The sequence below is a fragment of the Diabrotica virgifera genome, chromosome 7 (assembly GCF_917563875.1).
Source record: "Diabrotica virgifera virgifera chromosome 7, PGI_DIABVI_V3a".
NCBI lineage: Eukaryota > Metazoa > Arthropoda > Insecta > Coleoptera > Chrysomelidae > Diabrotica > Diabrotica virgifera.
Genome location: NC_065449.1, coordinates 35651977 through 35669057, shown reverse-complemented (window position 1 = coordinate 35669057; position 17081 = coordinate 35651977). Strand labels below are relative to the sequence as shown.

The 17081-nt window shown below is 31.6% G+C and overlaps 2 protein-coding genes across 4 annotated transcripts in view; both read left to right on the top strand.

The window, feature by feature from the left end:
• Nucleotides 1-17081, top strand: part of LOC114326447 (uncharacterized) — a 407135-nt gene that overhangs the window by 131921 nt on the left and 258133 nt on the right. The gene's annotated exons all lie outside the window — the stretch shown is intronic.
• Nucleotides 1-17081, top strand: part of LOC126888461 (zinc finger protein 664-like) — a 365892-nt gene that overhangs the window by 212318 nt on the left and 136493 nt on the right. The window lies entirely within an intron of this gene.

The following is a 17081-nucleotide window of genomic DNA, read 5'->3' as shown; positions in this document are numbered from 1 at the left end:
TTATAAAAATTCAAAATTTATGATTTATTTTGCAATTTTCTGAGCAACCAATAAAGATAAACATATTTAGCGAACGCCATATGGAAGTTTTTTATACGATTTATGAGTTTCTTACTCTCAAATTTGTTTAAAATGCTTAACTTTTTGGTAAAAGACGAGAAAAACGAAAATTTACCGTTTTTTGATCTTCATTTGTTTATCACTTTGTATATCATCAAAATCGGCTGCAGGAAACATATAGGTTATTATTATAGATGTCCATAATACTCAAAAAATTTGGTTTCGGCCTGGAGGGGGTTGTGTCACAAACAAGATATTTTTTTCCTTATTTCTCTGAACTATTAACCCGGTAAATACATTCGATTATATGGAACGACGATATTAAAAGCAAAACTAAGCAACAATTCTTTAAAACAATAGTGGAAATATGCTTAGAAACGTGGACAACAAATCAAAGAATGGAAAATAGAATAAATGCAATGGAAATAACGTTTTGAAAAAAAGCTGCAGATTAACACTAATGGACAAAGTTAGAAATGAACGAAATAGAGCACCAATGAATGTGAAAAAGAGGGTCTAGGACGTTTCATCGCCGCCGTTTCGATGCCGCCAGTTCATCGCCGGCCGATTCATCGCCGGCCGTTTCGATGCCGCCGGTTCATCGCCAGTCAGTTAATCGCTAACTGATATATTTCCGAATTTTCGACCAATTTTCGACAGTTACATTTATTATTTATTTTTAGTATTAATTAGGAATTCTAGGAAATGCGAGATATGACCATTCCCGTTGCCATACTTAATCTTTTAATAGACTTTTAAACTTTTATAATATAAAATATAATTTAACACTACAAATTTAATACTGTTTAGTATCACATTTAGGGAAAGTAGAAATAGAACAGTAAATTAATATAATATTTTTTATCTATTTATTTGTCATAAGTTTTGAACTGAATTTAACGTCGTGTCGTGTCATCTCCCATAATACAAGATCAACTGACTAACTGGCGATAAAACGGCCAGCGATGAAACGGCCGGCGATGAAATGGACTGGCGATGAACCGGCGGCATCGAAACGGCGGCGATGAAACGTCCCATTCCGTGAAAAAGACACTAAATGATGATCTTAGCGCGATACATGAAAATTACGTCCCTACGCGGAGAACTACTAAAATAACAAAAAATCTCTGTCAAAGTGTGGTCAACGTTTAGCAAAATCTGAGTGTTAAATGTGTTACTTTAAATTCAATAATTGTAATTTTCCTTCAATTAGTAAAAAATTGAAGTGATCAACTACGATAATAGTTTATAATTTTTTTACATCCACTTGCGGGATAGAAATAGATTGTACCCCAAGGGATCAAATGTGACGTTTCGGCTACTGACAAGAGGTGGTAAATTATGACATTTCATGTCAGTTATAGAAAAAAAAATCTTTTTCACACTTATAATATTACATGATTAGAATCACGTGTCATTTCGGCGTAACTGTATCTAATTAAAAAGCTTACCAACTCATCCGTTTCTTTTTAAGTGGCATTTCGGCATGGACCAATTACAGTGAATACCTTGACGTACGTCCGTACGGTATTTGCTCCCGGATGCATCCGCTACCGCTACCGCACACTACATCGTAAAATATCTTCGTTTTTTATTATTAAACCATAAAGTCTTTAATGATGGCTTAGTAAAGAACTCATTTCAAGGATTAGTAAGGGAAAGTGTTATTTCGGAATCATAAAACTGTATTAAACGATATGATGTTTGAACTTTCACTCAAGGTTATCAAGGTTGGTGCAAGGTAATAGACCAAGCAAAATGAATTTTTGAGAATAATTGTAGTACAATTTAAATGTTTAAATGACCACTGCTCGAGCTAAATAGGGTATATAGTGTTGTTCTGAAGCTATTTTCTTGTGGCATTTTTATAATCAAGTATATTCAAATGGGAAATAAGCCACAATTTTACCTAAAAATGATTTTATTAACGTTTCGTCGCCCAAGTCGGGTGTCGTTGTCAAAATACAAAATAATACTAAATAAACAAAAATGTTGTTGCTTAGTAAAAAATTCTTCTAATAATTTATTTAATCTGACTCATTTATATCGGCAATTCAGACACGTATTATACATTTTAAAGTAGACGACTTTAAAATGATATTGCCAATATTGATGAGTTGCGTTCCTGGGACGACTTTACTAAAAGATAGTTCATTCGATTACATGAAATCAATCCCAACTCAAGAATATCCGCCACAAAAAATCATAGCATGTGATCTGTCTTTAAAAAGACAACCAAATGCAACGGTGGCACTGAAATTCTCGCGTTAGAGATTCCATAGTAAATCACGAGGGAAAACCAGGAAAAACCTCGTGATACTATCCCGACATCGTAAGTATTTGGGTTTACATTTAGTTTACTCTCAAAACTAATACCAAATTCTGACTTGATATTTTAAATTTTAAATAATACTAAAATACTAAATATGTACTAACTCGATATGTTACTGATTTACTAATTGTGGTATTTTCTTTCTATTGACTTCCTCCTTTAATATGGGTAACCACATCCTACTGCATTCTACCGAGGAATTTGCGACACAATTGGTTTCATTTAGCATAATTAGAGCCGCTTCTTTGATTTTTCTCTTTTTACTATCTGCTTCTTTTAGGACTATACTTGAATCTTTCCACTGAACTCTATGTTCATTATCCCATGCGTGTTGACATATTTGAGATCTATCAAATTCTCTATTTTTTATATAAGACTGATGTTCATTTACTTTATTTTTTATATAAGACTGATGTTCATTTACTCTAACGTCTAATGGTCTTGACGTTTCACCTATATAAAATTGTTCGCATTCACAAGGTATTTTATAAATACAATTCTTTGTTCTTTCTTGTTCACTGTTAGGTTTAGTTTTAGATAGAATAGATCTCAATGTGTTTGTTGTTTTGAATGTTGTTATATAATACAATAACACCCTACCTTTCCTCGATGTTTTGGTCTCAAAGAAGGATACTGGATATGAGACTCAAGTGTATAGAAAACCAACACACACCAACAGATATCTCAATTACAAATCAAATCATAACATCAACGTTAAAAAGGGAATCATTAAATCCTTATATGATAGAGCCAAAATTACTTGTTCTAACGAGAATTCATTTTTAGAAGAAAAACAATTGTTAACATCTGTTTTATTAAAAAATGATTATCCCATATCGTTTATAAATAATCCTTCCAGTATCCTTCTTTGAGACCAAAACATCGAGGAAAGGTAGGGTGTTATTGTATTATATAACAACATTCAAAACAACAAACACATTGAGATCTATTCTATCTAAAACTAAACCTAACAGTGAACAAGAAAGAACAAAGAATTGTATTTATAAAATACCTTGTGAATGCGAACAATTTTATATAGGTGAAACGTCAAGACCATTAGACGTTAGAGTAAATGAACATCAGTCTTATATAAAAAATAGAGAATTTGATAGATCTCAAATATGTCAACACGCATGGGATAATGAACATAGAGTTCAGTGGAGAGATTCAAGTATAGTCCTAAAAGAAGCAGATAGTAAAAAGAGAAAAATCAAAGAAGCGGCTCTAATTATGCTAAATGAAACCAATTGTGTCGCAAATTCCTCGGTAGAATGCAGTAGGATGTGGTTACCCATATTAGAGGAGGAAGTCAATAGAAAGAAAATACCACAATTAGTAAATCAGTAACATATCGAGTTAGTACATATTTAGTATTTTAGTATTATTTAAAATTTAAAATATCAAGTCAGAATTTGGTATTAGTTTTGAGAGTAAACTAAATGTAAACCCAAATACTTACGATGTCGGGATAGTATCACGAGGTTTTTCCTGGTTTTCCCTCGTGATTTACTATGGAATCTCTAACGCGAGAATTTCAGTGCCACCGTTGCATTTGGTTGTCTTTTTAAAGACATCGAATGAACTATCTTTTAGTAAAGTCGTCCCAGGAACGCAACTCATCAATATTGGCAATATCATTTTAAAGTCGTCTACTTTAAAATGTATAATATGTGTCTGAATTGCCGATATAAATGAGTCAGATTAAATAAATTATTAGAAGAATTTTTTACTAAGCAACAACATTTTTGTTTATTTAGTATTATTTTGTATTTTGACAACGACACCCGACTTGGGCGTCGAAACGTTAATAAAATCATTTTTAGGTAAAATTGTGGCTTATTTCCCATTTGAATATACTAGGGTATATAGTAGCATACAATATTAAAAATTATTAAAGGCAAAAGGATACAAATTATTACTTAACAAAGTGCCCCAAAGAACACCATATCAATTAAAAAAGAACTTAAAAATCTTCGCTAAACTATCATGCCCACCGTGAATACTCCAAACCCTTTGCAATAGAGGAAGTGAATAAGGCATTGAACGATACCAAATCTGGAAAAATAAGCTGAGTTTCGTCCCCTTCGTTCCTGCACAGATCAAGTGCTCTAGTCTACCAAGCATATTATAAAAGCTGGCTTTCAAAGGTCATCACCCTATGAAAGAGCCTCGACCTTCCCAAGTCTATTACGCCAGTCAGTCCAATCCATTGCAATCCGTTGCCAGTTTGCTGCGCCTATTTTTCTTCCATCCTCACCTAGATCATCATTTCATCTGAGTTTTGGCCTACCCCTATTCCTACTTTCCATAGGTTGTGACATAAGGATTCTTTTAGAAGGGTTTTTCTGCTGTGATCTTGCTAGATGTCCTGCCCATCTTAATCTTCCTATTCTTATAAGTTTTTAAAGTTGCGACGTTTAAAAAAAAAGAATGTGTGTGTACTTTGTACGCACGTAAGAAGTTATACTTCTATATGATTTCAACGAAATATATATATAATTAAAAGTTTATTTGTATTTTATTTAATTAATAAACTAATTTTGATATTACCGCTTTCAAATTTTTTTTATTAAAACAACACCAAAAATTAAAAAAAAGGATAACAATTGTCCGTGTCAGGATTTGAACCCGGGACCTTCGCGTTATGTAGTCAAATGCTCTACCAATAACCCATCAGGGTTTTGTTATTACGGCTTCTGGGAAGTAATTACAAACGACGGTGACAAATAGATCAAGTGAAGTAGTAAATATAAAAATGTTTAAAATACTTATTATCTTACTCCCAAGGAAGATAAATCCAAAGACACAAAAATTATAATAAATATATTTACTAAAAACACTAATACATTATTTTCAAACCTTAGTTGCGCTGATACATACATAAATTGGATGATTTAGCAACTAACAGGGAATGTAAAAATTCACCCTCGTGCATAAAGAAGTATAACTTCAACAACGTTAGCTTACATTGATCTAATTGCTGCTTACAACACCATATAGAGGATCACCAACATAATGGATACGTGCCTTCGCGTAATCTTCAAGGATCGATGCTTGTCCCAATCCTTTTCAATCTTTATATATCTGACAACCCTCCAACGATGGCAAATAAATATACATATAATATATGCTTCTGTTGTATCGTTGTTTTTAAGTTTTCTGAGTTTTCTATTGTTTAATGATTCCTTCTGGTACTTTCTTTTCGCGATAGCAAGCCTCAGTTTAATATTGACAACTAATAGGTTGTGGCCGGATCCTATGTCTGCTTCAGGTAATGCAGAAGCACTCATGTGCTCCTATCTCTTATCAGAACTCAAACTCCTTCTCTGTTGTTAGGATCTTTGTTATCATCACATGAGTAGTAAAGGATTTTTCCACGAGTACATACTGATTATTCCTGTTCCTTCCCATCGCAATTCGGTTATGTTGGAAATATCGACGTTCATTTTGTTCACTTTCCGAATTCGATACTGTAGTTTACCTGCTACAAATAAGCTTATGACATTCCAAGTAGCAATATACATCGGTACCTAGTGCATAGATAGTCATAGCCGAATATTCAGCTTCACAATTTGCCAATTGCTCATGCGTCACATCCATGAAGTCCCTCATTTAGCCCGCGTAGGATCTCAGATGACATTCTGTCACGATGTTGTGAATCGTTTGTCTTTCAGCACCGCAGTCACATTCGGGGAAGAAGCTTTGCCCCATTTAAATACAGAGTCCGCACAGCATCCATGACCTGTTCTTATTCTATTCATAACAGTCCAGGCTTCTTGAGGCAGATCCAAACCTGAAGGCTTGCTCGTTGGTACTAGTGAGTTGTTGAGTTGTGGGAGGGCCTGTTCTTTCCATTCTTTTTTCCAACCTTCAGTAAGGTTAAAAGATGTTTGAATTAAAGTCTTTGCGCTAATAAGGGGTGGAAATGTGGAGAATCTGGGTGGAATCTGTGGGTGGAAATCTATTTTGGTCATATTTGCACTTTTATTTTGTTTTGTGAATATCCCATTTATGTTTTTTTAGGATTCAAAAATTTAAAAACAGTAGCGCTCTTTTTTTGGAAGAGTTGTTTTTTCCGTTTCTTTTTTGTTGTTTTCTATTTATTCTTTCTTGTGTTTCTCACCTCTATAAATGACTCCGCCCATAATATACCAGGACTGAGTAACGATACCTTCGAGTCATTGAGCATCAGTGTTCTAAGTTCTAAGAAATCGTGAGCACAATTAAACAAAAAGAAATTTTATTTTCTATAGGGGAGCGCGAGAGAACGAAAACATGGAATGTTTCGGAAAAATTCAAACAAGCTTATATTTTTCTAAAACTTTTTTGTTAGTTTATATACATGTTAAAGTAAAAAGTTCTACTCGCAGATTTGGCTTCTATTTTGATTTTGATTATGCTGAATCCGAATATGGAATTGCAATTTGAAAATTCTTATACAGAAGCTCTTATACAGTATGTCTGCGTAGCTAGGAACCACATGGAAAACTTTTTTATTATCAATTTTACGAAAGAAAGTTATTCTTCATAAAATGCTCTGGATAGTCAAAAATCTAAAACTCAACCATCAGATATCAAATTTTATTGATTTTATACGAGTTATGTCAAAAATATGAATTTCGTTAAAGAGTAAAGTACCTTTATATCTCAGAATATCAAAAAATGCTATTATGAAAAGATGTTTGAAATTAAAAACTATGTTTAAAAATACAATTACATCATTCTAATCGAAAAAAAAATCAATTTTTTCTCAAATTACGCATACTCATCATCATTTTATTACATTTATGATAACTATTTTATGATCACTTTTACGAAAAAAAGTTATTCATAAGATTCTCTCCCTGGTATAAAATCTAAGATACAACCATCAGATATCAAACTTTCTTAATTTTATACGAGTTATGTAAAAAATATGAGTTTTTCTTAAGAGTTATTATTCACAATATTTTAATTAGAAGGATGTAATTGAACACTAAAACAAATTTTTTAATTCCAAACAACTTTTCTTAATAACAGTTTCCGATATTCTGAAATATAACGGTACTTTACTCTTGAGTGAAATTCATATTTTTTGACGTACCTCGTATAAAATTAATTAAATTTGGTATTTGATGATTGCATCTTAGATTACATACGATGCAGAGTATTTTATAAAGAATAACTTTTTTTCGTAAAACTGGTAATAAAAAAGTTATCAATAGGTTCCAAGTTACGCAGACATACTGTATAAGAGCCAAAAAAAAATTTTTTTGCTGAACATTTATTATTGTTGAAGCTTATTATTAAATGTATTTTAGGTAAGTTTTACAGAAAAAAGTTTTGATCACTTTGTATAAACATTTTTTTAGCTGGTAATTTTCGGTTTTTGTATTACATTTTTGTTATCTTTCTTAATTTTCTCAAAAAGAAATAGTTTATTTAATTTCTAAAGTAAAATAATTTAGTGAATTTTAAAGATTACATCCTAAGCTTTAAAAAAGTACTTATAAAACTGTAATAGATCTGTTCAAACTTGAGTAATATCGTCTTAAAGTGGTGGTAATTCTATAAAACTACGAAGATTTAAAAAATTACATTTTTTGAGATGTCAGATCATTTGAATTAAATTTTTGAGATTTTTTTTTTAATAAGAGACCATTTAGTAAGATGCTTGAAAGGTAAGTTGTGCAAAATTGAGGGTTTTAAAAGAAAAATTGTATTAGTTACACATTTTTAAATCATTTTTAAACAAAATTCATGCATGGCTCACTTTCCGCCACCACCGTACTTATGCCCATACATTTTATTTCTTTTTATTATAACCATAAGATAGCTTAATTATTCTTCTTTCATGTTTAATTTGTAAAATTTCATTTCATCCATTAGTTAAAGAATAGAACTCAACCGTGAACTTCGCCGTACGCTAGTTTGCAGTGCGCCAATGTTTGTGAGAAGGGTGACTTTAGCGTTATAAATAAAAAATTATAGAAGCTACAGATTTAATTTTAGAAAATTCTTTATATAAGGTTTTTTTTTTGTAAAATGTTTTGAATTTTTCAGTGGTCAATTCAGTTTTTGTCAAAAATTTATATACACGATAAGTACCGTCTACTTCCAGGGAAAAATAGACTGTAAGCGACGGTCAGGCAGGGGAAGACACTCGTGGCTCCAAAATCTGTGGAAGTGGTTCGGGCTTACATCAGTCGAACTATTCAGAAGTACCGCAAGCAAGATCAGAATTGCCATGTTAATAGCCAACGTTCGCAATGGACAGGACACTTGAAGAAATTCTAAATTTACTTCTTAGTAATCTAGTTCACTATGTATGGTACAAAATTCCAGAGAAAACTTATTTTCTCAGGGTTTTCAAAGAACTACATGTTTCGCACTTTTTACGATCAGAAATTTTTTTTATGAAGAGCTTTTGAACACTGATATTTAGACGCCTAATCAATCAAAAATTAACTACATTAGTATTTTCATTTAGAGACGAAGAGTTATTAGTAAAAATAATACATAAAATGAAAACACTGCCACACATAATAGTCCATTCTTTCACGGTTTTTGCTCTAAATTTTAAAGAACCGCTTGGATTGACATAAAATTTGGCATACGAATAGCTTACATGTCAAAAGTGATATTGTGCCGATGTGTGCTTTTCCCCTGGGGGTGACTTTCACCCCCTCTTGGGGGTGAAAAAATATATGTCCAAAATAAGTCCGGAAATGGATAATCTGACTAATTTTAAGTAACTTTTGTTCTATAGAGCTTTTTCGCCAAGTCAACACTTTTCGAGTTATTTGCGAGTGAATATATTCATTTTTCAACAAAATAACTACATACCTTTTTAGACGGTTTTTCGCAAACAACTCAAAAAGTAAGTGTGTTATCGAAAAAAATGTTCTTAGCAAAAATATAGTATGTAAAAAAGTAAAAAACATGGTGTACGCGTTTGGTCTCTGGACCTTGTAGAACCAGAGTTATAGCCAATGAAAAATAGATTCATATTTACCAAATTTCAAATAGAATATTTCGAAGTGAAATATCCAAAAAATTAAGCAATTTTTGGGGAAAACCCATTATAACTTTTTTAAAGTGTTTAAAAAAGCTTTATTTTTGTTTTTATAAAAAGTTTCTAGCATTAAATTTAAGCAAGTTACGCTCAAAATAAAGTTGGTCCCTTTTGTTTTGGCAAAAAGAAATCTAATTAGCAACTTAAATGAAATTAATCGTTACCGCTCCACAAATTATTTTACTTATGTTGTGTTTATATGATCTGTATCATTGATTCAATGTGCTTATTCTTAAAAAATTTGGTTTTTAAGTAAAATTTTAAAAAATTTTAATTTTGAAAAATATGTTTTTTTTCAGAATGACTTAAACATTTTTAGAGATACCAAAAATCTCGAAAAACAAAAAAAGTCAGCATTGCGTTTCTGAATATCATGTATTTTTTTGTTTTTCTGTTAGACAAAAATTGATTAAGATTTGGTGTTTCTAAATTTGCATACATTCGTGATCAGTCACTCGTTCAACCCCTTTTAACTACAGCCCTTTCAAATATAAGGACTTTGAACCGATGAAACTTACAGATCCTATAAACAATACATACACGAGTCAAGAAACTTGTGAAGTCGTAACGATTAAGTTCATTTGAGATACTAATTAAGGGGTGATTTTCACGATTTTTTTACCAAAAAAAGGGACTAACTTTATTTTGAGCGTAACTTGTTTACTTTTGATGCTAGACTTTTTTTTTATAAAACAAAAATAAAGCTTTTTTAAACACTTTAATTAAGTTGTAATGAGTTTTCCCCGAAATGTGCTTCATTTTCGGTTATTTCACGTTAAAGTATTCCATTTGGAATTTGACGAATATGAAACAATTTTTAATTAGCTATAACTCTGCTTCTACTAGGTACAGAAACATGATATTTACAACATTTTTGTAAATTTTTTACAGGCTGTATTTTTGCTGCAAATGTTTTTTCGACAAAATACTTATTATTTGAGTTATTTGCGAAAAACCATCTAAAAGCGTGGTTATTTTGTTGAAAAAATGAACAATTCACTGGCAAATAACTCGAAAAGTATTGACTTAGTGAAAAAAATTTATAGAACAGAAGTTACTTAAAATTAGTCAGTTTATCCATTTCCGAACTTACTTTGGACGAATATTTTTTCGCCCCCAAGAAGGGGTGAAAACCACCCCCGGGGCAAAAGCACATATCGGCACAATATCACCTTTTTTCTTTGACATGTTAGCTATGTGTATGCCAAATTGCATGTCAATCCGAGCGGTTCTTTAAAATTTAGAAGTTTTGCAATATTTTACCGTTAAAGAACGTACTATAATATCCAACTCTCTTCTGAAGTTGCCTGGTCTATCAGCACAAGGTATCTGATCAACTGTGAGCTAATGGATGACGGGTATGGCATCTTCATTGTGATACAGTTTCTACAAGGTGATTGAAAAGGAAGGAGAGCCAGTATGAGTTTATTTGTGCAATTAAACTTAAAACAATAACCATGTTGGAATTTTATAGGCCTGGATTCCGCGTACCAAAAAAAGTTGATTAATAGCAAGCTGAAAATGTGTTAATAGCTTAACGGTGTCTAGTCGGACAAACTTTGATGTATGGGAACACTGGAACAGGGTAAGTTTTAATTGTGGAACAGGCCAAAAATTTTATGCTCTCATGCAAAAATCAGACTGATATTTATCGCCAACTGGGCATTTTAATAAGTCCGATACGTAGAACATGTAAATGACAGGAATTATGATAGATGATAAAAAATATCAGTCTGATTTTTGCATGAGACTTTAATGAAAGGGTAACAAATCAATTGGAAGTTTTGTCCGACAAAATACATGGGACTTTTTCGTCGTCTGACGTTCGAAACCTGTATCCTGTTCCACAATTAAAACTTCCCCTGTTCCAAATGTTACCGTACATCAAAGTTTGTACGACTAGACACCATTAAGCTATTAACAAATTGTCAGCTTGCTATTAAGGCTGATTTATGTTAGTACGGGGCGTGCACGATTGTGCCGTAGAACAATAGAAAGCGCACCTCTCAGCTCCGTTGTCGCTCCGTCCCGTTGTAGCATAAACTAGCCAATTCTTTTCATATGAGACGATCTTCAACGTGCCCCGTTAGAGAGCCGTGTCGTCCACGTCCCCGTCCTAACATAAATCCTTTAATCAACTTTTTTTTGGTACGCGGGATCCAGGCCTATTAGTGTTGTGCGTCAATTACGTACATAAAACTTTATTATATTTACTAAATTTTCTGTGGTTTGTTATTTGATTAGTCTTTTTTACAGAGGAAAAACAATAAAAGTTAAATGTGTGAGCGATATTTCATGCCTAAGAAGGTTTGTTGACTTTGGCTGAAAGAATAATTGCCAAGGTTGCAAACTGTTAACCTGTACATTTTTCAGAAATTTTCCACACCCATATCGTATTGTATATTGTAGTTTTTATTTAAAGATGAAAGAACAAATTTTTTCTATGGATTTATGCTCATTTAACTGATTTTATCTACTCTATGTCATATTATGTATAGGTTTTTAGTTTATAAAAACTGTCGTTATAGATAGCAGTGCGTGAAGGGTTTAAAGTATGCGTAAAGTAACAATGTATTTTAAATGGGATTTACTTTTTCGCACACTTTCAATGGGTTTTTTGGCACACTTTCATATAATCAAATAATATCCTTAACTTTCGCGTTGTCATGGTGATGACAATATGAGCAACGACTTACAACAAAATTTTTGACAGTTTTGTGGTTTGAAAGTAGTTAGGATTTTTAAATGTCAAAGTTCTAAAAATTGTAGAATAGAAGTGAATTCCAATGACGAAGAGTTACACTTTTTTATTTGTTTATCGTAGATAAAATATTGTATGAAACTGTGCGTGAAGTACTTTTTGCGAACTTACGCGATATATAGCACTCGCTCCGTTGTCGCTCGTGCTCTAAGTATCGCGTGCGTTCGCAAAAAGCATACTTCACGAACTGTTTCATAAATAACTATTTTCTACAACCGTGTTAAAAATGCAATTTTTAGCACTCCATACGAGCGTTAAAAATGCTACTTTAAGGCACTAGTGCTTTAAAATTTTTATGGCACTGCAATTCGTATTGACCGTATAGGAAAGTTTGATGTAATGTCAAAAAAATATAAAAATGGAATGTCAGTCAAGTTCAAGTAAAAGTTTTTGTAGATATTGTCCTGTAATTACGTTTGTAGAAAAATTATTGTATGATATGCGTGTTAAAAAGTACATTTTTAAGGCACTCATGTGAATTGCAGAACTCGCTATCGCTCATTCTGCAAACTTTCACATGCGTGCCTTAAACGTGTACTTTTAACACTTATATCATAAATAACTATTTTCTACAACCGTGTTAAAAATGCAATTTTTAGCACTCCATACGAGCGTTAAAAATGCTACTTTAAGGCACTAGTGCTTTAAAATTTTTAAGGCACTGCAGTTCGTATTGACCGTATAGGCAATTTTGATGTAATGTCAACAAAAATATAAAAATGGAATGTCAGTCAAGTTCAAGTAAAAGTTTTTGTAGATATTGTCCTGTAATTACATTTGCAGAAAAAATATTGTATGATATGCGTGTTAAAAAGTACATTTTTAAGGCACTCATGTGAATTGCAGAACTCGCTTCGCTCATTCTGCAAACTTTTACATGCGTGCCTTAAACGTGTACTTTTAACACTTATATCATAAATAACTATTATTCTTTACTTTAATAATAATTATAATATAAATAATTGAAAAAAATGTTTACTTTCGGACTTAGGTACTTTGTTATAACTTTTTTGTTGATAAACATTTTTTTAATGTAGAAAATCTCATTTTAAAGAGCAAGTATTTTCAAGAAATCATCTGTTGAATAATTCTGCACTGTTTTTTGTTTCTTCCTGTAAAACTTTTTGGAAATATTCTTATAATCTCCTCATTATTGTCTTTTCTTCTGTCAATAGGTCCCCGTTCTCTTTCTATATCGATGTTACTTTTTTGTTTTTATTAACTCTTAGATCTTTTATAACTTTATAGAATAGTTTTTGGTTGCTCCTGGTGTCTTCTTCTAGTTTTTCTCCAAAATATTTCCAAGTCTGTTTTTTGTCTCAAATATTACATTTTTCACTGTTTTCCTCTGCTCTCTATATTCTTTGTAGTTTTCATCTGTTCTATTACTTAAATATGTATTCAATGTATTCTTTTTAAATTATTGTATTTAACTTTTTTAACTATTTATAATGGGAAATAAGCCACAATATTATTAAAAAATGATTTTTATTAACGTTTCCACGCCCAAATCGGGTGCCGTTGTCAAAATACAAAATACTACTATAGTGGAGTCACTGAAGGTTGATATGAACTATTACCTCCGATGAAAATTGGTGAGTAGTTAGAGGATATCACAAGGAACAAAGGTGACATGGTGCCACCTTGCGCTTTTATCCTGGGGTGGATGCCACCCCTTCTCGGGGGGTGAAAATTATTTTATTAAAAATAACATCACAAATCGATAGCAAGACAAATTTTAAGCATAATTTGTTATATAAAGTTATTAAAATAAATCAAAACTTTTTGAGTTATTATAGATCAAAAATTTTCATTTTTCGTGAGAAAAATGCATGTTTTTAACATATTTTTCATAAATAACTCAAAAACAATAAGTTTTTACAAAAATGTTATTATTACCAAAATTGGAACTAATAAAAAACGAAATAAACTCCCTACTGGAAAAACCTTTTAGTGTTAACTAAAACCGAGTTATAGGTAATTGAATGTATATTTTTTTTCAGCTAGAACCCAAATCTAAATATTCAAGCTTAAATAACGGGAAAATTATGCATTTTATAACATAAACTTATTAAACATTTGTCAAAGTACTTAGAAATATCTATCAAATGAGCCTCCGAGCAAGTCGATAGCATTAAAATTTATGCTCCAAAATTTTTTCAAAATTTAACTTTTAAAAATTTCTCCCAAAAATGTTCTTGTTTGTTTTTTTAAATAACTCCGTTAGTTTGTAGGATATTAGGTTCCCCTAAAAACCATTTGAAAGATAATTCAAAGGGCTATTAAACCACGTTAAATTTGATCTTTTAAAACTCTTACTTTTTTAAAGATAAAGGTTAAATTGCCCCGGTTACATGGTTCTCGCAGCAAAATTTAAGTTTTAAACGTTTCTATCTCGGTTATTTTTTACCCCACAGAAATAGTGAGGCAGATTAAATATTTGTAACAGAAATAACTAAAATTTGGTAATATATAATGTTTTACGTATATTGAGTACTTTTGAGTTATTATCAAAAGAAAATGAAAATTACGATAATTTTAAAAATTCTGATTTTTGAAAATTATTTCTTTTTTCAAAAATATGCATCCTAAATCGGTCAAAGTTGTTGAAATCATTACTTATGCTAATGTAAAGAAATTCTTGTAAGGATTACTATACATTTTAATTTTTGTGGAAATGGCGTATGTTTAATTTTTGACTTTTTCCTAAAAAATTCGAAAGGGTTCTCTTATTTTCATCATAACTTGCTTAATTTTGATGCTATTAATTTCTACGGGAGCTCATTTGATAGGGATTCTAAAGTACTTTGACAAATGTTTAGCAGGTATATTTTATAAAATGCTTCATTTTCCCGTTACTTAAGCTTGAATACTTACATTTGAGTACTCGTCGAAAAAAATATACATTCAATTACCCATAACTCACTTCGAACTAACATCAGTTTAGTTCTTTAAGTGAGGAATCTATTCAATTTTTTATTATCTTCAATTTTGGTAATCATAACTTTTTTATAAAAGCTTATAGTTTTTGAGTTATACGTGAAAAACAGCTTTAAGACATGCATTTTTTACGAAAAAATAAAATTTTTGATCTTTAATAACTCAAAAAGTATAGATGTATATTAATAACTTTATATAACAAATTTTGCTTATAATTTATCCCTCTATCGATTTGTGGTATTATTTTTAATAAAATAATTTTCACCACCGAGAAGGGGTGGCATCCACCCCTAGGGTAAAAGCGCAAGTTGGCATCATGTCACCTTTGTTCCTTGAGGTATCCTCTAACTATTCACCAATTTTCATGAAAATCGATTGAGGTTCAACGAAATCGGAGGTGAAAACCTTCAGTGACTGCACTACTAACATAAATAAAAATGTTGTATTTAACGTCTAATTTTCTACATCCACCATACAGTCAATTTGTTTTTACTGTACTTTTATTTACACCACATATTTTTTGCTGTATTCAGTATTGCGTCTTTTAGTGTTTGCCATACATTCTCCATATTTTTTTCTGTCCCAGTCTCTTATTTATATTTGTTCATTAATTACTTCAGAATATTTCTTGGCTATATTATTTTATTTTTCAATCGGTATGCATTTATCGATTTATACTGTTTTATTATCTTTCTCTTCTATAGCGCTACAGCCAAGTCGAGTTCTGGTCTCAACCAATATCCGCCTCTAGTATCTTTGTCCTTGGCTGCTCTCCTCCAGTTATCCGCCCTCAATATTCTTTGATAAGGGTTCTTACTTCGTCTATTCACCTCTTCCTTGGTCTTACTACTGGCCGGCGTCCCACCATTGTTCCGTCATTATTTTATTTTTATCCACCTCTTTTATTATTGATACCGCCACATTCTGGTCGCTGTTTATTGCGGGTCCACGGAACCAGAAATAAACAGGTTCTCTTCTTCTCTTTCTTATTTCTTTATGTATTGTTCTTGTTTCGTTTTTATTTAACATATAGTAGAATAGAATAGAATAGAATAGAACAGAATTTATTTAATCAAATATACAAAATTTCTTTTGTTTTTGACAAGTCAAAAGAATACGTACATTACAAAAGAATACGTACATTACGTATCCTAGATAACTAACTCTTTCCACTGATTTCAGCTGTTGGTTTTCTATTTGTATGCCCAGTTCTCTCCGTGTGTTAGCGTGCAGATCTGGTCTATACATGACTTATTTGCTCGGAAGCCTGCTCGATTTGGTCTTTGGTCCATTTTATTTTTCATTCTATTAAGCATGATACCGGTCATTATTTTAATCGCAACACATAAGAGGGTTATGTTATAGGTCTCCAGTTCTCGCACTTTGAGGTGTCGCCTTTTTTTCGGGATAGTGATTATAATACTTTCTGTCCATTCTTTTAGAGTTTTCTCCTGACTCCATTAATTTTCAAATAGTTTATACGGTAAATGTGTCATTTTTCAGTGTTTTCTTTAACCCTTTCAGTCATCGTGTCCACACCGATGGACATCGATTTTCAAAGCATTCTCTTAAAACATCGATGGTTATTATCGCCCAAATCATTTTGTCCATGTGTGGGTACATGCATAAGAAAAGCATTGAATACATTGATAGCCATCTGTTAGTCGATTTGTGAAGCTATATAAAACGCAAAACAGGTTGCATTTAGCACGCTGTCGTGGTGGTGAAAACATCTGTTTGTTATTGGAACGATTTCTATTGAATAAACTTGTTTTTTCGTACAAATACCTGCTGATTTGGGTAAGTAAAGAGCATTAGTATAGTGTGTTTATATTATGTATCAAACTGTTGACTGAAAATATCTTATAAAGTGGTGTATATTTATATGTCCATGTAGATGGACAAAATGACTTAGGTATACTTATGCATATAAA